The 26155-nt window shown below is 34.2% G+C and overlaps 1 long non-coding RNA gene across 1 annotated transcript; it reads right to left on the bottom strand.

Moving 5' to 3' along the window:
* Positions 1-1411: 1411 nt before the first annotated feature.
* Positions 1412-25725, bottom strand: LOC137863819 (uncharacterized). Its single transcript, XR_011101168.1, has 3 exons — positions 25652-25725; positions 24979-25058; positions 1412-2203 (listed from the first exon to the last, which is right to left on the bottom strand). It is a non-coding gene; the product is annotated as an uncharacterized lncRNA (long non-coding RNA).
* Positions 25726-26155: the final 430 nt, after the last annotated feature.

Genomic DNA, 26155 nt, shown 5'->3' with positions numbered 1-26155 from the left:
GGTAGTAAAATATTTAAACTTACTTGTAGTTGTTCTGTAACTATGACACCCAGTCCACACTAAAAGTACACATGAAAACTAATTAGTTTAGTGTCTTTTCTTTTCCTTTTCAGCACATTTTTAAAATGCAGTGATTTTTCTCAGACACATTATACTCATCTCACAGTAGAGTTTTTAAAGAATAAACTTTATGATAATGACTCAAAAATCTTATTGAGCCAGTATTTATTAAAAGGATATAATAGATTAGAATGATACTAAATTCTTAAGGTGTCATTATTCAACACATCTCAACTTACCTCCTGCTTGACCATAGTTAAACTGTAAGGTTTTAGAGCCTTAGATAGCCTTTTGACAGCAATAGTCAGGGATGAAATCTAATTAATTGTAAGATAAAGCTTTCAGCATTTGCAAATAGGATTATATGATTTAATTCCTAATGATAAGGGGCCTGGACTCCCGACCAAGATTCCTGCTATTGCTAGTCCTAGCATTTAGTATGATTAATGCTGCATAATATTGAATAGACTTTATATAATTTGAAAAGTAAGATTAGCCAAGATAATTTTTACTGAAATCACATTCTGTACCTTTGCTTACGAGTGGTCCATGTTCTAACTTTAATATGAATGCAGACAATTATAGTACATTTCATACCATATATTTTTCATCTTCTCTCTCTTACCTCAATGAATAGGATTTTTATATTTCTTCTCTGACTGCATGGTGAACTCATTTATATCCTGTTTCAGTTTCCTATCTGATTAGTTCTTTTCCCTACAGATTTATTTTTGCTGAACCATGATGGTACCACACAGACAGCAGAATGAAGAATAAAATTCATACACAATCATGTAAGCAGAGATACAATGCCTGCAACTCCTATCCATTTCAAAGAAGCTGCCATTGTTTAATACCTTTAAAAGTTGCACTGCTGTTTATATCTGCAGAATACATTATCCCAGCATATAGCACTGGATAATTATCAGTCAATGAATGCACACTGTGAAGTAAATATCAAAATTGGCACAAAAAGAAATGCCTTCTTTGCACTCCACACTTGTTGCCAGAATAATTATGTAATCTTTAGGGGGAAAAAAGTCTGAAAAGGCCATTGAATGAAAACCTTTCCATACCTCTAGGTTTAACAAGAATACAACTGAAATAACATATACAAAGCTGGGGAGAAAATTCTGAGGAAAGCTGATTGAATTTCCATCAAGAATCCCAAAGATTTTAGTACTATCAGCAGACTCAGATAAAACTCTATACATAAGCACTGCTCTGTCTTGCAATGGCATATAATAGAAGAAGGAACACCAGATTTCATTATAATTGTCAGTTCTATTCAAATAGGCATACAGTGCTACTGTTCCCTCACATTAAGCATTTTCTTCAATTTTTAAGGCCATTTGGAAATGTGAGCAAGCTGGCAGTTTATTACCATCTGTATTTCACATAGCAGAGATGTTGCCAGTAATTTCCAACCAGAATTAAAATGAAGTGGTGGCAATCTCCCACTGTCAATAATCACATGGTCTCATAGGTTGGACACAAAATTGGGATTAGGAGAGATGTATCTTGCCGCTAACTTTAGCAATGCACTTAAAATTTCCTACATTATCTAGCAATCTTAACTCAAGTACCACAACTACAGTTAAGACACTTTCCTGCTCCTATGCTCCAAATTAGTTCTCAAAGAAAAATAATTCAATTTTATAAGGTACTGTGTACAGCAGTTTCCAGTAACATATCTCTGCAGGAACTGCTACTTGTTAGCAATGTTAAACTAACATTAATATTGGTAGGCCTTAGGATAAGTTAATACAATCAGTAGGATTATAATAAACAACCAGAACAGCAGACATCATGGACGAAACTAGCTTGAGTTACAAGGCTCTTCTGTCTGAACCCAAGGACAGTTAAAAATGTCAATATGCAAAACTAATCTCATTCATTGTAAATTTGGGGCCAATTTAAAGTATAAAATATATATCTTTTGTACTAAATGAAGACCTATTCCATTTCTCAGCCTTCTACCGTTTACATATTTGATAGCAAAATTAGAAACAGCTGTGTAAAAATTCAATCACATGAATGGAGAAGTCCTTCAGATGGATCAGAAGAATATTATAGCAGCAGTTTCTCTGTGCAGTAAGAAGTGCCTGGAAGTGGTTTACAGTTGTTCCAGTTCCCATGTCACCTGTTAAGGATAAGATGGCAGTAAAAGTAGGTCAGAAGTATACCACTTGACTTCATGAGAATAGAGCCCTAAACAATTAAAGTATAGCTGCTGGAATAACTAGTGTGTGAAGAAGAAACGAAAGGGGTTAAATATTTGATGGAGTGATGTAAAAGCATTCCATTAGTATTTCTCCCCAGCTTCATGGCTTTTCTGAGAAAACTTATAAGCTCAGCAGCAGCACTTCAGTTGCTCTATCTGAATACATAAAAAACATTCTAGTGAAATTTGTAACCAGAAAATCTGCATGAAATTGAGAGCAGAAGAAAAGTGCAAGAGAGGTTTTAAACACTTACGATTTGATCATTGAAAAATGAGTATTCTTTCAGTTTGCACAATGCAAGGTAATAATCTAAAAATTAAGCTCCCTTAACTTTTTGATACTGCCCGTCTATACTCCAGTATTGTTACTAAATGTCTTACCAACAACTGCTAACTTTTACAATCTCAGTAATCCACACTAATGCAGTAGAACTTAGATTTAAGAGCTGTTACTGTTAGTGCATTAATATAGTCAAAGACAGTTTAGAAGCAGACTAGGTGTACAAGTCCTGCTAACAGATATGACCCTCCAGGTACTCATTCAGTCTGGCAATAAACAAGCCACACTTTCAAGCTGTGGTTTCTCATTTCATATCTATAGTTCAATGTCAGGTCTACTGTTAACTGTGACTTTACAGTGGGAGGCAACAAAGACAACTTTTCTCATCCCTTGTTCCTGGGCCAGAATGTAGTTATTCTGTCCTGTACTGGGCTTTTGGTGTTTCTGTCCTCCACCAGGCTTTTGGGACCTTGGCACTGCAAAGTAACACTGCAATCTATTATATGCTGGTCCTTGGACAAGGTGCTATAGCTTCAGGTTCATTGCTACAGTTTTCACAAAACATTTTGAAAACAGATGGGGATAACCAATGCTTTCTGAAAAACATATCCTCTGTTACAGAACATGACTGCAATATGCCTTCTGTCAACAGAAATAGGATGTCATAGGATGCTAAAATCTATTTTACCAGCCACTGCTGGTCATATCATAACTGTCACTCATATGACAATCCGCTATCACTGCTGCCTTACCTTTACCAACCAAGTCCCTCAAGAGTTATTGTATGATTTTAAGCAAACTTCATTATAGCCTGTAGAGTAAGCAGAGTCCTTATTCTCTTCTTTGAACTACGTGACATCTTATTTTGAGCTGAAGCCAGTAGTCAGTACATTAGCTGCTTAACTTAGTCACTGAGTAAGCAGCTTAATTTGTTTTCAGTAAAACTTCATGCATCTTGGCACTCGGCCAAGTTCTAGGTAAATATTATTTTTTAAAATGATAAAATACTAATAACTCTTAAAATTTTTCAAACAGTATTGAAATAGCTGTGCCAAAACCAAAACAATATATAGTGATCAAATGTTCTGTTGAGTAGTTAATATACTTTGAGGTTTATTTTCTTCACCACAGGGAACATCAGACTGACCTAAGTTAGAAATTTCTTTCCATAACCCCCAAATTTGGATTCTTTTGAATTAATACATTATAGAATTATACTCTCAGTTCACCTATTTAGTCTGAAAACAGAAGCACAAGTAAGTCGTCTGTAAATGGCTTTGAAGTCACTTTAATACATCTATTTCTACATGAAGGTCTTAAAAAATCAAAAAATGTTAAAAAATCTTCTAAAAAAAGAACACTGTAGTCATGTTCCTGATGACATACAAAATGTCTCCTCATTTTAAATTGTTTCTGCCTACTTTTTCACAGGAGGAGAAAGATATTCTCAAACATAATGCGTGAAAGAAAGAGATGAGAAAATCCACATCACAGACAAAAATCTATACGATTTTGCTGGGAATAATGGACCCAATCCACTAAATAGTTTTTGAGAAGCAGCCAGAGATCAAGAAACTGCCTTCTTTTCAACACACACACAAATGAAAGCAATATTTTCACAACTGGGAAGTATGCATTTGTAATTTGATCTACGCTTCTTTCCATACACTTCTGTGCTTCTTCTCTAGAGATAAGTCTAAAGCTGAGAATCAGTAAAAAACAACGCATGAAACATCATGACACTGAATCAACTCCTCACTAACATCAATAAAATGAACACTTTTGCAGACAAATAAAAGTGATATTTGTGCAGGATGCTTATTACCTAATTATTCAGTTAATTGGATTCAAAGGAGTGCTACAATGTATAGACAGTATCTGTCAGTAATAACTTTTTCTAAAAGTAGAGAGATATTTTAGAAGTAAAAATACAGGGTAGGTATTCCAGGAACATTAATTTTTCTATTGAGAATACAAAAGTATTTGTGTTCGTTTACACCTCTGTAACAGATGTCATTTCATTTCTGCAAGTGTCTATCTGATTGATTTTTTTTTTTATTTTTATTTTTTGCCAATAATGGATTTCTCTCAGGCACAGATTAAAATCAGCTTCTACAGCTAATTCCACAAAATAAAAATTTCCTCTGCATTTACCAAAATGTCCTCTGTGGTTTCAGATTCAAATAGACAGATAGAAACAAATAGAACATCAAGAACTGAAAGTTAGAAGACACTAATTCTGAATATCTTCTGAGAGCTGGTTCATTTAGAGACCTCACTACCTGTGGATAATTCATGTGTGCTCATTCCAGCTATTGCTGATTTAAAATATTAAGACAGCTCACTAACCTCAGTAAAGAGACCCATAGGTTTGAAAGACAGGATAAGGGAAAAAGAACAAGCTTGCTGAGCACACCAGATGAAAAATTTATAATTTTAATATCTTTGTATTTCCATATTCTATTATATGCTCATCAGAAGCTGAAGCATGGAATAGAAGTTACTTTATTTCTTTTCTGCCTGCAGGTATACACCAAAGCGTCAAGCTGATGGGTTGGTTCATATAACACCAGCTACTCTTATCACCCAGATAATTTATTTATACTGAAAATTATGTTTTCCCAGGACAATGTTGATGCAGTATGACTGCCTTTTCAGTTTCTAAAGATATATAATAGTAATATGGATACATATATTGATAAAATTTCATTCCCTATATGCGATCAAACATGGTATACAATAAGGTTTTTCAGTTATAAAGCTTAGGAAACCAATTGTACACCATTTCATTTTCAACCCAGTACAATATTTTCCCAATTTTTAATGTCTGAATGGCTGTGCATATTTAGTCTTTTCACTTCCACATTAACAAACCTATACACAAATACCTGCAAGTCCTTCATGATGTATGAATGCTGTTTATTTGGTTTTGTTCCTGGAGAATTGAAACCAAAACTGTATTTGGAATTTGAGTTAACAGAAATGCATAGACATGTCAATTGCATGCATTAATCTTAATGCATAAGCATAATGCATAACAGATAAAATGGGCTTCTGGCATAATAAGTTGCATGATATATGTTTGAGTTCATGTCTACTATTACACCAGTACGCTAAGCCATGTGATAGCAGAAATGAGGCACAATCTACAGACATGTCCTGCTGCACGCCACTTTTGCACAGGATAGTTTGTTTGCATGTCCAAGATCATTATCAGGTTTAGGTTAACTCCTTGTGCGATTGCTGACAGAATTAGGGCCCTGCAAAACAAGTAAAAAGCACTAAAGACACATTAACGTCATCCAAAAAAGGTATTGAGACTCTTACTTGACTTTTTAAGTCACTTAGAGACTTGAACAGAGATCATTCACTTACAGGTTGCTAGACGTGAAAGACACTAATATTTCTTCTGAGAAGCATTCATTGATAAAAGTCAGTTTATACAAATCAGGTTAATGAAAGTGACCTGAAAGTAAAGGAAAACAAGCAAAAAAGGGTTGTACACATTTGAGTGTATACTTACAGTTAGCATAACCTTTCTTATTGGAAATGAGCTTTGAATTCTCTGATTCTATGAAATTCTCAAAATGTGTGAATATATATATATACATATATCTTTAAAAGAGACTTATCTAAGCCTTTATGATTGGTAGCCACTGAGGTAGAAAATGTCCTCACCTCTACTTAGGCTAAGTCCTATGCGTTACAGCACAGACCAGAAGTTGAGTGAAACACTTGGAGCTTTGGTTTGTGACCAAATAACTTGGCAAAACTAAATTCAGTGATAATGAAGCTTCACAGATTTACATGTCCTGAAAACTGTGAAAGCAAATTCAATATTGTACTCCTGGAGATCATTACAGCACTGAAATACTTTCATAAAAAGATAAAAAATATGAAGAAGACAAACTGCTCACAGAACTGAATAGTCATAGCAAACGACAACTATAAAGAAACTTTGCCAACTCTCCTAAAATAATATACTTATTTGATATACTTATTTGTACTGGTGATTTCAGTAATTATTTTTTTTTTCAGTAATTAAATTTTGAAATACTTAATTTTCAAAAGACATTTAAAATATTTACCCTAGTATGTTAGAAACAGTAACTTAACTGAGAACAGTACTAGTTAGCTCTATGGTAATTACCAGTATAATTTAGAAGTGCTTAAACACAGGTCATGATGTCCTTACCGGAGATTATTCCCAAAAGATGAAGAGTGCAGTCTTTTAGGCAGTGAGGAATTCAACATTGAAACATAGCAATAAAGAAGTTTGAAATGAATATGCCAGGAGGGGCAAAAAAGTATCCCCAAGACTTACCACACTGTTGAGAATGTAGGAAAGTTATGGAGAACAGCTACTTGCAGAACATGTGATAAAATGAAGAATAACATTTTAACCTTCTTAAAGATTATTTATTCCTAAAATCTGAGTTTAGCTATATGAGATAATCCACATTTACTGCAACCAACTAACCTGAATAACATTTTCTCTGTTTGAATTTCAAAAAGAGCCTGTGACAGTTTCAGAGTCTTCCTCTACAGAAAATTGTAAAATCCATATGTTCTGATGAGCAGAAATAAATAAAAAACTAGCCTTTTTCACATTCCAAGCATGTCTGTTAACTTTCTCTATTAACACTCCTTGGATAGAAATAGCATATAGAGTGTGCAAGAGCTAATATTGGAAAAGCTAAACAAAAGCTGTAATCAGATTTTAAAGCAGACAATATAAAGCATTGTAATTAACTGGGTTGGAATAAAGTGGTCTTTATTAGAGCAAATGAGCTCATCTGCTATAGGAATGAATATTTCACAATCTAATGCAGAATGTATTGACATCAGCCAAACATTTACATTTCTTCCATGGACAGATTGTTATTGACCTTGTGATGTGACATATCTACTGTCACTAAGCTACAAAATGGGAATCTCATCCTGCTTCTCCTCTTTTATATACAGAAAGCAACTAATTTGTCAGCATGCCAGCTTTAACTAGCTGAGATGAAGGTAAGCTAATTTAATAGGAACTGTTCAATAGCTTCGACCCACCTGACACTGTCAGTTAAGGCAGCTCCACATTGCAGCGTCTTTCATTATTTCCAGCTCTTTCTTCAGACTACTTGAACAGCAAGTCAAATAATATGCTTAGGAGTCAATAGGCCTGACTTTTTCTCAAGGACATTCTTTTGATGCCAGGAACTGTCAAGTGGGAAAATACGTAGTGTGAAGGTGAGAGGACACTAATTAAATATACATAGCTCTGGCCAAAGAAGAATGAGGCACAGCTTGCTATCTGAAAACTCAGTTGCCTGCTTGACTGAGGTCACAGCTGTTGACTTGTACAAGTTCTTAAGTTGCTATCTCAGTATGAGATGCTTAAACACTCTTAAATACCAGACAAAGGCTATCTTCAAGGATTCTGTGTACAGTTATATCTGCTTTTGTAGTTTACAGACAGACATAATAGATTCCTTGCTCCAATTCAGCTATAATGAATATATATCTTTTATCTATTAAACTTTGAGGTATTATGGTATTTCCTGAAACTACTGAGTGATATTATTAATGATGTCCATGCAGAAACTGACTGTAGGCCTATTTTAAAGTGTGATTCTAGCTACATCACCCCTCCAGATTAAATTAGCTACAATGAAGAGCAATGAACAAGTGATGTGTTTACATACATGCATTTGGATTATTTCACAGAAATGAGTGTGCAAATTCCCATCTGTGTCAAAAACTTTCAGGCCATGGAGATAATATAAAAATATCAGATGGCCTAATGCTTTCATCCCTTCCCTCTGTTTTCACATCCCTGGTTGCTCTCATTTAATATGTTTTATCTATAATCCAACTCTCTACTATCCAGAGTTGAAAGTTTATTTGCATTATAAAGTATCAGTACAACTTTTCCTATGAGCGCTGTTGGACATAGCTGTACAGTGCAAGTGTTTTCCAGAGCTCCCTGACCAGTGCCTTCCATCTTGCCAAATACCACCACCCTAACCTGCAGTCTTACATGCTATGTGCAACGTGATTTGTGTTTGGCCTTTCACAGGCAGCTGGGTAGCAATGGCTGTAACTATAAATGCATTTGGATTTTTGTTCACATATTTATGTAGGAAGAGGAGACTTTATAAGGCAGTTTACATGTTATGAGGACTATCCCTCCCTCCAGACTCAAGGGTAATCAAAACCCACATTATCTGTAAATGGACAGATGAGGAAGTGCTCAAAACTGGGCTTATATGAGTGAAAAATTATGCAAATTACCACATTTAATAGTTGCATAATTTCACACTAACAACTAAGCATTTCAAACTCCAGCATTTATTATTCCTACTACATAAATATAATGGTGTATCACGTTCACTCTTTATTGTTTCCAGCCTCTTGCAATTTTACCCGTCAAAGGAGAGAATGTTTTCCTGGAAACTAAATTCATCCTTCCCATTTTCCCTACTGACAATACAAATGACATTGCCTGTGTAGCTTATAAGAATGAACTTTCCTCATCAGCCACCACAAAGAACAACAGGGGAAAAAAAAAGTCTTGCCTTCCTCAGAGACTAGACTGACCTTCCTCTTTAGTTCATCAGACTGGTTTTAGGTCTGAAAGCTGAGATTAAATATTGTCTGATAAATTACTAATACACCATTTAACAAAGTCTTTCAGACTATTTGAGAACAATCATAGGTCTCAGTTTGTAAGCTTTTCAAGTTAACATCATTTTTTTTCTTTTTGTACAGAAATAACTATTTCTATCCAAACACATTTACATGTAGTTTGAGAGTGATATAGTTCTTACTCCTTAGGAAAAACATGTAATATGCTATTGCTGAAGGCAAAGTCCCCAGCAAATTAACAAATGCTTCAATAGATCCCATTTTTCACTTCAATTTTTCTTTGGTTGCATTTTCATGCATACTTTATTAATAGTCTCTGTATATATGTATTAGTCCCTACAGTTCAAGATTTAGCTCTCCATGGATAAATAATTCCCCAGGGTTGAGGGATACCCAGGAGCTACCTCAGTTACCTTACTTGATTTCAATCCATTCACATGATATTGCCACAGCTTAACAAACATACTGAAATAGCAGATACTTCATGCATAATTGCAATTACATATTTTTTGATGTCTTGGATGTCAAATATACAGTCCACAAAACCTGGCTGAAGCAGCTGGCAAAACTAAGCTCTGTGTGTTTCATCTGCCAATTCAGAAGAGATTTCCTCACAAAACCTTCTCTCATTTACTGTGAATTTCCAACAATGCAGTGCTGCTTATTTTAGAGGAATACCTTACATTTGTAAAAATGTAACTCATAGCAAATGTCCTTTTGGGCTTAATCCCATGTAAGCATCTGCTGTATTTGTTAATTTCAGATCCTTTATGAATCTGAAACATTATGCTCCATATTCAGATATCATATCAATCACACTCTACTCCTAAAGTATGGTAAGAAAAAGTATGTTTTGATGTTTTTCAACAATACATAGTATTTCTGGAGATATGTTTTCAGAAGTATTGTAACAGAGAGAGGAACACAACAGTCAAGAAAACTGCATGTGACAGTAGATTATGATAGGGCAAACTGGATGAAGGCAAAATATTCAGGAAAAATATTTCTGACTTAACATTCACCCTGAAACAACCGCTATATATTTATGGTAGATGAGAAACATGAGATACAAAGATTTCTGCAAAATAATACATCAACTCTACCCAATGTCTGTTCCATAATTAGTGAACCTTAGGCACCGATCCACTTAAAAAAAAAAAAAAAAAAAAAAAAGAAAAGTTATTTTCCTCCCCTCATTTCTTCAGGGCAGCAAGTTGTCAATGTTTGCAAACTGTTATGTAAATGCATAGCACTATAAACATTTTTTTTAAACAATGAAATAATTCCATTTCTGTGCACAAAATCCCAATATTAAGAATAACACTTTTCTATCCAAAGACTATGTACAAGCATATATCCCAGTATGGCATAATAAAGCAAGCCCCACAACAGCCATTGTATGTCACACAATCTTGCAGTTTCATGAGCATATTGAGGATGTTTTCAAAACTGGCCTTAAATGCATCAGTCGCCAGTGAGACACACTTGGTCACTGCAGCTGATTTGTGATGACTGGCTCAGTCTGTCAGCAGAGGACCTATTCTGCCATGTCAAATAATGTCCTTCATATTTTGGAGATGAAACAAATTGCCATCCCCTGAGAACATGAGAACATTTCTTTCCTTGTCACATTTGAATGTATAAGGAAATACTGAGTATCTTATTTTTTATTTTTTTTTTAAGATAAAGAGAACTTACTGCATAGCAGCAACTGAATCAGAGATAATCTGGGTAGCAGAAAATGATTCACTGGCTCCAGTGAAGTGTTAGAAGCAATTAGTCTTTATTGTGCTACTCAGAAAAAGATTTTTATACAAGCCCTATGCCTGTAATGCTGTACTCATTCAGGTCTCAGAAGGAGCACAACCATAGCATGGGCAGAAAAATATGCAAAAGGTTCTCTGTTCTATCATGGTATCCTGCTGCTGCTCTAGAGCATCTTAGTGAAGGCCTTGTAAAACATTGATCAATGACAGATAATGCTCTATTCTGTTCTATTAAGACTTAAATTTTAGAATGGACAGTGTGTTTATGCATAGATTTCTAATTTTTTTGTGATTTTTTTTTTTGTGGGGGGGTTACTTTAAGATTTGGTCAGAAAAATTTGCAAAAAATTTAGAAGCATGACAATACTAAAAGACTAATAAGTCTTTGCAAACTGTTATGTAAATGTAAACTGTTATGTTATGTAAAAGACTTATGTAATAAGTCTTTTAGTACTTATTAAGTTTTACTTATTTACTTATTAAGTAAGATTTCATATTGATTATATTTACACATGGCATTATAAACGTCGGCATTTGATGTGTTCCAAACTGGCATTTCCATGGAACTGAGTGCAAGCAGGTTCCCACTTCATCAGTGAAAACCAACGGCTGATAAAGATTTAGATTATGGTATGATCCTCAGCAAGAGTACTAGTGTTATCCATCTGCCTGAAAACATTGACGGAAAATATTTTAATGGCACTTTTCACTCCACTTTTTTTCTTATAAAAATCTACTGAGTGTACTTCATAAGGTCATTTGATTGATCTATGGGATTTAGAGATATTAAATTTTCCACCATATTGGTCAAATCACAAAACAGAGATGCTAATAATTTAGAAATGACATCTATGATTCATTCTCCAATGCTACTCTTGTTCAGACCATTTGTTTTGTTGTAATTTCTAGATTATAATGTAAACCTTTACGTTAATCAATAAAACTAAAAATAACTATAAAATTTCATGTTACATATATTGATTTAAGAAAAGGCATGACAGAGGTATATAAAATAACAAATGACATGAATTAAAATGCACCACATCATTGTAAGCAAACTAAGAGAGGGTTAATGAAAACTGGGAACTAATTGTTAAAATAGACTTTCCTTTTTTTTTTCTATTTAACTCCCCCCCCCCCTTTCTTTTTTAATATAATAAATAATTAACACATGGAACTCATTGCTTCCAGGCATCATTTAATGAAGAAGTTTATGAGGTTGGGGGTTTTTAAGCTTTGTGAGGGTAATAAGAAATCTGACATATATTCCAGAAAGCATTTCCTGCTCCAAGCTAAAGAGCAGAGATATCATTTAAAAGCCAAGACTCAAAAAACATACACTTCAGGTTTATAATCCACTATATCATTAATATGATACTATGCACTCTATCATTAGAAGTCACAAACAGATTCACTTATGGAATTTATCACTGTATTAAAAACACTTAAACATTAGGTACAGAACAAATGACAAACTATGACTCACTTCAGAAAGCAAATTATTATTTTATGTGTCAAGACCTAGAAACACCATTGAGAAAACTTGACTTTTCAGACTGATATGGCTGAAATATGGCACCTTTGAAAGCATTAACAGGAGCTTACGTGGACGACATCCCTCTATGACAATGATTTGTCTGCCTCTATTTGGACTTTAAGGAAAAATTTAGGAACAGGGCAAGTTTAGAGTGATACTTCCATGGAAATGCTCTCGTCATTCCTAAAACCCAAACTTAAGTGCATTCAACATACGCTTTCAGTCTTTTAAATTCCAACCTGAATTAGAAATACCTAAAGAACACTTTTTCTCTGAAATTAGTAGGTTTTTTTTTTTTTTTTTTTTTTTTTTTTTTTTTATGGACAATAAAAATGTGTAAATTACTGGATGGGAACCTACAGTGAGACTCAGTGATCAAGTAATTACATAATTTTTACCTAATTATCTATCTAGAAATGATAACACTAATATTCAGATATATAGTGGTGTCTTAGATACTTCATGATTGTGAACTGGACTCAAGATAAAAAGTATTTATTTCAGGTTCTTAAAACTACCATTTCAACAATTGGCTATTAAAATTAATACTATATATTATTAATATAAAACATAATAGTGTAACATGTGTTAGATGTATATACTATAAGGAATATTCCAATAATCAATTATATTATGTTTATATATTTAAAATTTTGTATATTAAACAATTAAACATTTGTATAAATATCTGTCCTATTTCATTAACACTGGGAACAACTAGAAAAAAAATTCAGTTCTGAGATTAGAAGAATTTAGGGTAAACCTAGATATTTCTCTAATTGCACGTGAATCAGACATTGGCAAAATTGACCCTTGAACAATTTAATCACAGAAAATGTAAACTCTATGTGAAAATGAATTGTTTTCAGGAAAAAAAAAAAAAAAGTTTGATTCTCAACGAAAAAGAAATACTTTTCACTGCTAATTTTCCTGAAGCAATTACACATTTCATAGAATTAAGCAGGACAGAAAAGAGAAAAATTTCAAGACACTGTAACAAACAACACAAATCCACATGCAATTACAAACACAGAAATGCTCTGAAGTGAGATATCCCATTTCTTTGGAGAGTACCCTAATCATCAGCAACAGAGCTTTTTTCCTCTCTTTGAAGGCCGAAATTTGCAAAATGAAACACCTTCAACATGAAAAGATTATCCCTTTTCAAAGCTTAACCAGTTAGATTAATATTTGAAATTTGAACTTCGTTTTCTCCCATCCTAATTTGATGTTCTTACCATCTGGATATCAGGAGGAAGCAGCATGGATTTGGTTGCACATCTAGCTCATTTTTTCCTTCTCTTTTATTGTAAATAATTAAAAATAAAAGATGTAAAATATCCAAGTTCATCTTGGGTAAAGATATTCATGATAGAAAATGATACCAGAAGCAAAAGTCCATTTTACATGGAAACAAAAAATACAGTTTAAAGAGATTTGATTTGGTTTATTTTACTTCCAGTTTTGATTCCCAAATCAAAAACATAATTTGCATAGCACCAGGATAGAGTCTGTCTTACAAAATAAAAGGCTGTAAATATGTATATATTCACTTATATATATATATATATAGCACCAACCAACAGCTATAATAAAAAGAAACACAAATTGGACTGAAACTCATAGCTATTGATCTTCCCTTAAAGAAACCCAGACAGAGCTTTAGGACTATAGGAATTTATTTGGTTTTCATGAACAGAGAGAGTAGAGAGCTAAGAAGATGGTAAAAAGCAAAGGATTTTGCATGTGGTAAGAATCTAATTTCCATATGACTTTTTTAACTGCACTGGGTTATTCTACTCTCCCAAGCAAAAGCTTTTACTTCATGTCTGGACAACAGCTCTGTAAGTAGCCTGCTTTGTATATTAGAATGGTGGAAAGGGTTTTGCAAAAATGTTTTTCTACCTTTTTTGATTAGAAGTTTTGTGCTGTAATTTCATTGCAAGTGGCTGCTATAATTACAGGTTAAATTTGGCACCTACATTCTACTTATCTAATATTTTGCAAATTCATTTAAGCTATAACGTAAGAGGATAAAAAATTGTGTTTTAGGCTTCTGTCATGTAATTATTACCTTTTATAAAAAAAAAAAAAAAATGTTTACCCAATTAGTAAATAATGAAAACTAATTTCCTTTCGGTAGCTGGCAAGAACTACAACAAAAAATTGTGCAATTTCTGTCTTACATTTTTTCTAAATTACCTGCTCTACATGAGCATTTTTCCCCTTCACCAAGTTTTGCAAGGACTTTTACACAAATAAACATCAAAATTCTATAATTACAAATTAGAATCACTGATTACATGTATTTGCAGTAATTACATAATTAGAGACAATTACATTAATTATACAAACAATAAACTGTATTGAGTAGCAATGAAAAACAAGAACATTCTCATGTATAAAAACATGCTTTGAGCTAGAAAAAAAGGATTTATCATTAGCATTGAAATGCAAAACTAAAGCACAGAGCAACACCACTGTATTCTGCAACACAGAGCAATACCCTGTTCATTCAAGAACTAAAAACTCTTTAAGTAGCTGCTTGCAAACATGATGCAGTATTTTGGGATACACATATCCCAAATAACATATGCAGAACTAAGGAATACAAAATAGAGGTGGAATGCATCTTTTCACAAGCATCTCACTCCCATTTTCAAGAGCCCAATATTGTGGCTGCACAAGCAGCTGAAGCTCATCATGCCATGGGCAACCAATGTAAGGTGTGATCTAGCATGTGGTAGTGCTTCCCTGTCTGAATGCTCCCACACTTGCTTTTGTGCTGGGGTGCCCATGGAGCTCACATATACAGGGTGCCAACTATTTTTATTTGTCATTGTTTGTTAGTTTTCTGTCAAACGGATTCAGATCATTGTGTCCCAGGACAGGCAGAGTAAAACCTGCATCAGTATCCTCCACATTGGTCACTGGGAGAAGTCCCTGAAGCAAGTGATTCCCAGAATCACACCTGTGTTTTTGCTCAGAGAGAACTGTTTAGTTCAAACCAAAAGAGACATCATCAGTAAATTAATTATGTATGCAACACTGATCAGGGGACCAGGAAATGGGACTAAGCAGGGAGACAAATTAACTGAGAGCCTAGTTGTTCCTATTATATTTATCAGAGTTGTAGTGACTATTTCTCTCTTCCTTACATTTTTGATGTACAGAAACTTTGGCTAAGTTAAACTGCATATCTGCTTTTAGTTGAAAAATGAATTACCAAGACTGTTTGTTAGGTGAAGGACTACAGGAAATGGTGTGCTCTAAAGTGCTGAGGGTGAGGCAACCTTGGGTAAGACAATAGAGGCAGCTGTTTTGTGAGTTTCACTAAATCTGTGACATTTATAGTGTATGTCAGTGAGATGGAAAAGAATTCAGGCCACGAATTCCCATATTAAATGGGCTAGAGTCCTCTCACGTCATTAGACTCCTCTCGCGTCAAGAGCAGAAGCAGTTTTGTCAGTATGATGCTAAGCTCAAGCTCTTACTTTGGGAAGCTAAGACTGTTCTAAAGCTTCTGAGTTGCAGGATGTGTAGCTATGTTCAGTTCTCAGCTAGTCTAAGGACCAATGTTCTGACGTTCTTCTTTTCCAAAGAGGCATGCCAGGGGTACCAATGAAGAAATCACAAATTCTGAAGCTCAAATAGGTCAAAGAAGCAGAAAAGTACATGCATTATGTGTGGTGGGCTCTCCAGAGCAAACTGGTTAGCAGTCCACTAAAAAGTTGAAAAGCAACATAGACAGGAGACAGTCACATACATAACAGCCCTTCCTCACTTAATTTAAATTTTGATACAAAGTAAGCTCCCTAAGTATTATTTGCTTATACTTGAAAGCATCTGATACCTAAGAGAAATTGTTGCTTAATATACATTCAGCCCTGTTCTTGAATATCAGCCCAAGGAAACATTATCAGTATGTCACCAAGTGATTCTAAATGTCCACCGATAGTCACATGCTTTTAAGTTTACTGCCATATGACAAAACCCTGGGAATAAATAAATAAATACATATATAATGGTCCTATGTTATAATTAAGAAATAATAATAAATTAGCAAAACAGCAGAACCACAGTTTGTTTCAGCTAATAGAATGTCTTGGTAACAATGATTTGAAACACAGTGAAGGTCTGTTAGTTCAGTAAAATGCCAAAGCTTCTGAGACCCACTAGCATACATCTTGCTCATTGCCTGCTCTAACCTTTATTCCTCAAATCCACAATGAGTTGCAGGTAGAGCAGTTACTGTTTAGAAATTCAGCTAGGACAGTCTGACTTAAACACTAATTATATTGTTCTTATGCTACCTTTGTATTTTGTGAATGACAACACTGGTGAAGGTTTAATGAGCTGTGAATGACTATACAAAATGTATGGGGCCACAAAACCTGCTTCTGGTAATTTACATGAACAGTTACATTTAAGTGCCAAGGTCTATGTCATGATCCATTGTTAATATACTCTCTATGTTCCTTCTTAAGATTGGTTGGAATACATTTATTTTCAAGTGACCAAGCTAAACCTCCCCATTCTTTTTTTTCTCTATCTGAATCAGTCATTGATACACATGGAGAAGCCTGGCTATGAATATTAACTCCCTATAGGTTTTAACACATAAAATATATGCTACTTTCCACCTAACACAAGTGGTTGTGTTTCTTTTTTGTTGGTTTGTTTTGTTTTTAAAGAGAATATTCTACATTTCTTTTTAACACAGTCACACTCTGACTGTGCATTTACAAACTGACAGTACTCCCTGCCAGAATATCTGCAGGCACATAGCACTTCTCACTAGCCTGACAGAAGCCCTTGAAGAATGAACCAATGTATTGCCTTCCCTTGTGTGCTTTTTCCAACCACTCAGAATATCCATAGCATTTATTCTTCATGTTTGCACACTGTAACAGAGAATAAGCTATTTCCTGAATGTAGGGGATTTTGTTTGTTTTATGAAAACCAACTGTATTCTTTTAAAGTGTCAATATCAGATCAAAAACTACTTACCTTAAAGTAATTTCAGAGACTTGAAACTTACACATCAGAGGGACCTAGATTAATATAGTAATCCTTTAAGACAAGTCAGACAGTCATCTTCTGTATTTATCATCTTATGCTTTTGTACTTCTATGACAAAGGCCATTACATTTTTTTTCCTTATTTCCTATTATTCCTTATTATAAGAAATCTTCCATTTGTATCCCTTTTAGTGCCTCAAATCAAGAAATGAACTGACAACATGCATTCACTAATTCTATATATAATCAGAAACTACCATATAACCAAAAGCTACCTCCCACACAAACAAGGAAAACTATGGGAAAGAAAGAAAACAAATCCAGAATTGAAAAATGTTCTTTTTTCTTTTCTTTTTTTTTTCTTCAATTTGAACTATAAAGTTTAGTTTCAATGTATCTGAAAATGCACTGTAGCAAAAAGAATTTCATCTTAGATCTTCTAATAGTAATAGCATCCATGTATCTATATGTAAAAGACTATTTTTTGCATCCTAGAGAATGCTCAAAATTATTTAGAGTACTGTAGTAATGTATCTAAGGCTGTAATGCAGACATGGAAGATAGTCATGAAGACTGGAAAGAAAAACATGATTATTGCCATCTCAAAAGGTGAAAAAGATTGAAAAAGACAAAATGATTCAGTAAATATTTATTTATTTATTACCATTCTGGTTAAAGAACTACTAAAACAAATTACAGAGACATAATAATTGCCTGAAGATGTCAAGCAAAGAATCTTGCCCTTGTTACAACCATCAGCTTCATAATTCAGCTTTTAACCTGAAATATTCCTACTAGTTCCACAGCACACCTGGCTTCTGGAAAAAAACATTAGCTAAAAAACAGCAATGACAGAAGTTTCATTTTGCAACAGAGAAAGGAAAAATACATCCAGGAAAGAAGAGAAAGAATTCTCTACAGCCTGGGTTGACCTGGACACGCAGAAGTGCAGCTGGGGATGCTATTCACTTTCTAAAAGATAGCTCCAATTGGTAAATCATTTCCCTTCTTCCTGATTCATTTTTGTACTTTGATGTAATTTTGCTCAGTGACCTGGTTGGTCCAAATAACACGTACCTGAAAAATTAATTTTCTCTATGTGTTTTAAGTGTAAGAACTATTGTTTGCAAATAATCAATGTCAAGTGGTCAACTGCATTTGTTCACTAGCTGTTACAGAATTCTGTCTATACTGGGATTAACCCCAGCTTTAATTACCCTGTTCAGAGAGTTTGTTTACATGCCAAAGCCACATATTCTCTAGCGTCTTTTGCAAACTGAGTGTGTAAATCAGTAAGAAAAGTCCAATTAAAATAATACCACAATACAGCAGTAACAAGAGTAAGGTGATCTTCCATGGTGTTAAGAAGTAAATATTATTTTGCCAGTGCGATACTTGTTGTTCCCAAGGAAGTATTTCATTATCATGATACTTTGAAAAATGATAACCATCCAGCTGTATATGAAGCCAACTGTAGTGTGCTTTCTTTTCCACCTCTATAGATTTAAACAAGCAAACAAACAAAACCCACGAGTATAGGTTTATTCCCATTTTATATTTTATATCTATCCATCTTTAAGAATTTCAGCAATTCAGGTAATGAATTCCCTATGCAAAATGTAGAAAAAGTCATAAATATCAGACTGAAATTGCTTAACCAGGATAGTAGGAGACAGTAAGGGAAGGAGTGATTCTCCCTCAGCTACTGACATAACATTATCCATACCCTCTCATCTGGATTTGCAGTTCTCATCTGGAGCTAGGAGCCTGAAGCTGCACTAGTCATACAAAACCACTCTTCTAATGCAACTGCCTCTTTATCCCACTATAGTATCATCCTTTGTTTAACAGAAATATCTTCTGAGTTAAAAAAGAACAATATTATTTGAATATTTACTGAACACATGGGATAGTAGATAAATAAGTAGATCAATTAATCTAAAAAAGTCTTGAATTGCTGTTTCACTTCTCCTGAATAATGACAAGGAAAAACAATTTATTTTGAGACACTATTCTACAACATACCTTCATTAATTAACAATCCAATGTAACAATCATTCTGATTCCCTAAAGATCAATGCTATAGTATTTTCTTCACTGAAGCATTATTTATTCATACAGTAATTTTAGTTTAGTTTTCTAAAATATGATGATTCATCAAAGACAAAATATTTTCCAAATAATTTCCAGATTAAAAAAAATAAAATCATCTTAAGGTTAATTACTAACAAAGAGCCGCAAAACTGTCTCACATGCCACAGAATTTTCTATTCCAGACATATAATCGGGAGCAAACTGGCTTTCCTGTATCTCCTGTATGTTAGAATCTGTATCTCCTGATCTAGCATCTGCATTTCTTTCCTCACTCACCCCTAAAAAAATTCACAACAAAACACTCCAAAATCAAACTCATGCTTCAATAAAGATTTTGAGAACTTTTAATATTCTTGAACTAGTAATGTTTAGGAGATGGACTTTACACTTAGTTTCCACATGCATCAAGATATCTTGTGAATAGTCCACTTAATCTGTAGTCAAAAGGAATTACAGCATAATTACTACAGTTTTAAGACCTTTCAGACTTCATCAATAAATCTCTCTTTGATGCTATCTGAAGATGTGGAGAAGCTCGATCAATAATTAATGTTAATCATGTTCAGTCTTAATCAATAACAGAACTACAGAACTTTTCAAAACCCAGTTCTGTTAAGTTAAAATCAAATTTAAATAAAGCTGTGTGTGCAGAAAAGAGTTGTTAATGATACCATAATTAGTTTGTTTTAATACTACAATTGCCAAATGCCCCTGTACCTTTTGCAGACTACCCGATTATCACATTCATTGATTATTACATTCATTATTTGCACCTGCTGCAAGAAAAAGTTCGGCTAATCATGTACAGTACACATACATGAAACTGTAGAGATGTGGGGATACTCTTATCATTCCAAGCCTACTGAAAAATTTTGCCCAGAAATAGATAGATATTACCCAGATATCTGAACAGTTCTGAAGATGAAAACTGTCAATGGAAGATGCACCAGAGTCACTCACCTGTGTCCTGTCAAAAGCTAGTTTTATATGTATGCTGGCTTTCCCTTAGCCTCCCAGGATCATTAGGTCACATTGCAGAGAATACCAATTTCATTTACTGCAAGTTATTAGGAAAATAAAAGTTTCTTCTTTAACTTGGGGATCAAAAAAGGTAAGTGCTACCCATTACTCCACCTGATCTCTTGAGAGATGTCAAACTGAGCTTTTCTATTTCCTTCTACACTTGAAAGAGGAGGTCACAGAGTAAAAGTCAAATATTTAACAACCTTTCAAACAATGTATTCAGTGCCAAAAGACCTGAGTCAGGGAAAAGGGGTAAACGTTATGTGAACTGTGCTCTTTTGAGACTGCTCTCTTTCCATTCTAGTTCTGCTACTAGGTGTCTATTTTCACACATTATAAATTAGGTAAATGTTAACCCATTCACACTGACAGCTGCCTATAACGGTATATTTCACACCTCAAGTAAATAAAAGAAGATTTTTATTTTTAGACGGTATTTCTCATTCACACTAGCAAATGCCAGTGGTCAAAGGACTGTTTCATACTATATTTTTCGCAAGAAGCAAGACAGTGATGAGGTCTTGAATTTTACGTGATTAGAACCAAAGATTTGCTTCTGAAAACGAAAAGCATTACAATTTTAAAATGATAAAAACAGAAATTCTCCACTGTAATGAGCCTACCTGGAGTGTTAATGTAGGAATTAATACTGCAACACATATCAATATTCTGAATGTCATCTGTTTGGATAGTTGCCTTGAGCTCACATGCATAAAATTAAACAAGTCTATAAAGATTTGTGATCTCAAGACCTTATTAATGCAACCATTCCACAGGAGTCATATTTGAAATCTAACAGAAAAAAAAAAAAAAATCCTGCAAAAAAATGCTTTTGTCTATTTATATAAAATGGAAATTCATGAGCAAGTATGTTGCCATGCACAATAAAGAATACAACTGATTAACTGCCTCGTAGTTTGTTATTGCTGTTTTGGTTTTGGATACATTTTGTTGTTTTTATCTTTTAAAGTACATACAGGGAGAAATTTGCTCTGTATTTATTCTTAAGCATTCCTGATTGCTGCCAGATTAGGTCTAAAGTGCAGTCTCAAATGATTATATATTTGATTGGCCATTTACTGTAATGCTGAATGACTGATCAATTGCCAGTTAAACTGCTCATTAAGAAAAAAAAAATAATATATAGGTTTAAAGAAACTCAGCTACTCCATTTTTCTCCCAGTCATTTCCTTGGTCTGTTAACAGACAGCTTTTGTCCTACTGTTCAATAGCACAAAGTTAGATTTGCCTTATTCTGTGTGGTGTAAAGCACTTAGGCAGTTTTAGAGTAAAAGTACTTTTTGAGAAGAGCTTCTTTAGAGTGCAAATGACAGTAATAACATATCTCTTATATGCTAAATTTCCATGTTAAAGCATCAATTCAATAATCTGCGATCTGTGAAAAAGCAAAGTTATTTTACCGTGATTTTATGTGTTACAATGAACTGACTTCAATTCCCAGGAGGAAATATGCTTGCAATGAAATTTAAATTTAAAAATCTCACACTAATGGAAACCTCAATACACAGACAGAAATCTACTTAGTCAGCAAGCACAAATAAGGACCACCATTTTCTTTCAATAACCTTTGCAACTTGTCTTCTAAGTTAAAAAGGCTTATTAAATAATGCAAAAGGAAATGCTTATGAAGGAGTAGCCTCTGATTTTTTCTCCCTTCCGCTCCAGCACTGAGCAATGGAGTCTGTGAACAAGCAAGCATCTGTCACCTCAGATGACCCCAAATTTTGTTCTTCATATGAAGCTTTTCTTTTTGTTCTTAACAAAGTGCAGGGGACATATATATAATTAATTCACATGAGCAGGTCTTCAGAACTGAGATATCAGTGACTCATGAAACACAGTTTAGTACTCATGTGCATAAAAATCATAAAACTCATGGTTAGATTGATCACAGACCCATTCATAATATCATCGCATATTCTGTTTTTCTGGACAGACGGGTTTGCAGCACTTTGGCATTAAGCTGGAGAACCATATGCCAAAAAGATAAAAGGTACCTGTTTACCAAAGCTCAGAACCAATTTTTCCATCTTATAACATTACCAGTCAAAGCTTGCTAAAGCCACCGTCAATTTATGTATCTTCATTCAAAAGCCACCAAAAGAACAGAATTACCACCTTAAGCCCATGCTCATGAAAACATGTCATTAAAAATCCTCACATGCCACAGGAACCATGTTAATGCTGAGAGGTTGATCTAATACAAAGTACTGAAGCAGTGGAGGTAGATGTGAGGATATATCAAGAGTCTGAAAACCTTTGAGAGGAAATCTACAAAATGCTGAAATGCACGGAGAAGCAAGGAAACCATGACAAACTGGTAGATGTGAGGCAACATCCTGGCCAGAAACAAGCCTGGAGGTGCAGACAAAGGCAGTGTTCTTGTTCTTCCTGACAGCTTGGAAACACGTGAATGTCACCCCCAATTTCTCCTCCACTGAGAGCAGGAGATGGAATATTGGTGAATCTGTTGGGCTAAGAAAATGAGGGAAGTAGTGTATCTCATCAGTTTTACTCCTACTGGCTAGGATTGCATTGTTTGCTAAGCAGCATTTTAGAAAAGGACTGCTACTGTGTTCTCCCTTCCTCTAGCAGCCCCCTTCTCCCCCCCATTATTTCAGTGCAGATGATACAACTGCAATCTTCTACAATTTTAAATAATTCAGTTCTTTAATACTAAAATAATATGCCTCATGTGGGGCTATTAAATCAGAATATTAAAGGAGTGATTGTCATGATCTGCTTTCCTCTGTAGACAATCTTTTTCATTTAGGAAAGTATTTGTGCAATCTGTAATAGGATGAATCTCATGAGCAACAGGGAAGAAGAAAGGTGATAGGCCTGGGCCTGAGACACAGAACATGCTGGGTTGTGTGACTTTGGGAAGCGGATTTTTTTATTTTGGTGGGGAAAAAAAACAACCACCTCATAATCAAGCAAAAAACAAACACGCAAACAAAACAAAACAAAACAAAAAAAAGAGATTTGATATCACATAGGAATTTTGTATATTGGTAGTTTTGCACAGAAAGTATATGGACCATGCAGATGAAATGATGAACAGTTTAACACAAAAAAAATCCCATTTATCACATGACTGACACCAATACCTGTGAAGACTCTTGAGGGAGGGACAATTTGCTTCCCTTTCCAGTTTGAAACTCCACCCCCAGTGGTATAGTTTTAACACATAAAAGACCTTGTAGATATAATGTCAGTTTAATCTAACTTTTGAGAATTTTCTTACAGCAATTGAAGATTTTTATTACAGAATTATGGCTTAGATAGTTAACATAAACCATATGCCATAATATTCTAAGTGTGGTGACTGGGAGAGTAACTAGACTCTTAATTTACAAGCATATATTATGTACACTGCCTAAACCAGCAGACAGAATTGCAAAGGAAAAAAGAAATCATCTGTGGTATACATATCACATTTATAAACAAAGATCTGGACTTTTTTTTTCCATACATAACTCTTTTTGTGAATCCCTCTTATTTAACTTTTGTGAACTGTATTACTGCATCTAGTCGCTTATTAGAAATAAATATTCGGTCTTGGATTGTTATTTCAGCTATTTCACTGCTAGAACAACTAAAGTAAGACATGCAAATAGCTGAGGAAGCACTGACCATCTGGAAAGATGTTCAATCTGCTTGTAAATCCAAGCAGCCCTTCACAATAGTAGCCTGAACAGATGTTTACCTTTACAGATTTTTGCTCTTCCCTCATTTTGGAAAAGCTTTGTTTTCACATGATTCTAGACACGGGAACCAAAATCACATTCCATGACATAGTAATAAAGATAAAATAAGCACACAAAGCCTTACTGAGATCTAAAAAAAAAACCCTCTGTGTTGCTATAATAAAGAGAATAGCAGACAGAGTCAGGCACAGGCAACACTCATCAATTCAGCTCTAAAACTTTCTGAAAACCTTAAAGAGAAAAAGGAATAAATATGATTTTATTTATTGAAAAACAAACAAACAAAAAACAAGGCTTCTAAAAAAAATAAAGAGCTTTTCAGATTTGACTCTCTTAAAAACAAAATGTATGCCTACATTAATCACCATTCTCTCTTTCAATGTATATTAAAAGTCTTTATTTGTAATTCATATAAAGAAATGTGAAACGAGTACATTTCAAGAGGTGGATTTTACTAAGTCAACTAAATATTAGGCCTAAAAGCTATCACTGCCCCTTTAACATTTACATGTAAGTCTTTGCCACAGTAAAATAGTCAGCTACATCCCCACTGAATGATAAAGAATAGATTTAGTGGAGACATTATAGCACACTACTCTGTTAACATACCTTTGCAGTAGCAAGCCAAATTAAATGCTGGACTAAGCAAGATCAATTCAGTTGTAGTCAGCAGAGATGCATCAGCCTACCTGTGATCGCAAAAGAATTTGCAATTGAAGAGCTGGTAATGTTGCTTAAATAGTGATGAATATTACTTGAATTTTTATTTTTCTTTTACATGCACATTACTCTTGCATAAACTCCAAAAGAAAAATTTAAAGGAATAAATTATTTTATTACCTAATTGAAAACAATGACTTTTAGGAGGTACATATTCTAATGTCTTTGAGAGGTAATTCTGACAGTGATTGTATTAGGTTACAATAGGAGAAATTAAAACATGCCCTTCATTTCCAGTCATTACATATATTGCTTCATCACCAAAGGAAATAATTTGACAAAGATATTGAAGAGGCTTAAGAATGAAGTTTATAAAAGTGAAGCAGGTATGTGGAATATCATAGTGTAAGAACTGGAATGATCCAATATGAATGCAGTAAGAGAAATGAAGGTGTATGAACACCTTCATAGAAGGTATATGAGGGTGTATGAACAAACATAAAGTTTCTAGGGCCATGGTGTTCTGGAGCAGAATTCCAGCATTTTTAACAAACAGAGTCAATATAGAGATCCTATCTGCTTTTGAGATGTTGCTTGATCAATTTATTTTACAATCTCTTACCCATGTCTGGCTGTGCTAGCAGGAAACTGGAGTCAGTCATGCAGGGTGTTCCTTCCAGTAGTCTTCCTGCTAAGAGATATAAATAGTATCTTAAATGCTTGTATTGTTTATTTGAAAAGTAAAAAATAAAAATTAGTGGAGTGAATTTTCTGGTTAGCTGGAACTATTATGGTGGTATTGAGGGAAGGATGTTTTGCCAAGGTAGGTGTATAATATGCAATGGCTGCAATTTGAGTGCACCAGGATGGAGATGCCAACTCTGACAAGATTATCACAAAATGTATAGAAAGGAAATAGTTGCTTCCACTTGTGCATGTACTTTTCAAACAATAATGTTTTGGCGTAATCCTGAACAGGTTAACACCAATACAGAACTGAGTAAAGCCACATTCTGCAATAGAATACTATTTCTCCTATGTACAAATTAAGCAATTTAGCAAAACCATTTAGAGCCACTCTGTTTTCATGAAAACATAATTTTGTTATCCTTTTATGCACATATAA

Source organism: Anas acuta, chromosome 13, assembly GCF_963932015.1.
Source record: "Anas acuta chromosome 13, bAnaAcu1.1, whole genome shotgun sequence".
NCBI classification, from domain to species: Eukaryota; Metazoa; Chordata; class Aves; order Anseriformes; family Anatidae; genus Anas; species Anas acuta.
This window is presented reverse-complemented; position numbering and strand designations above follow the sequence as displayed.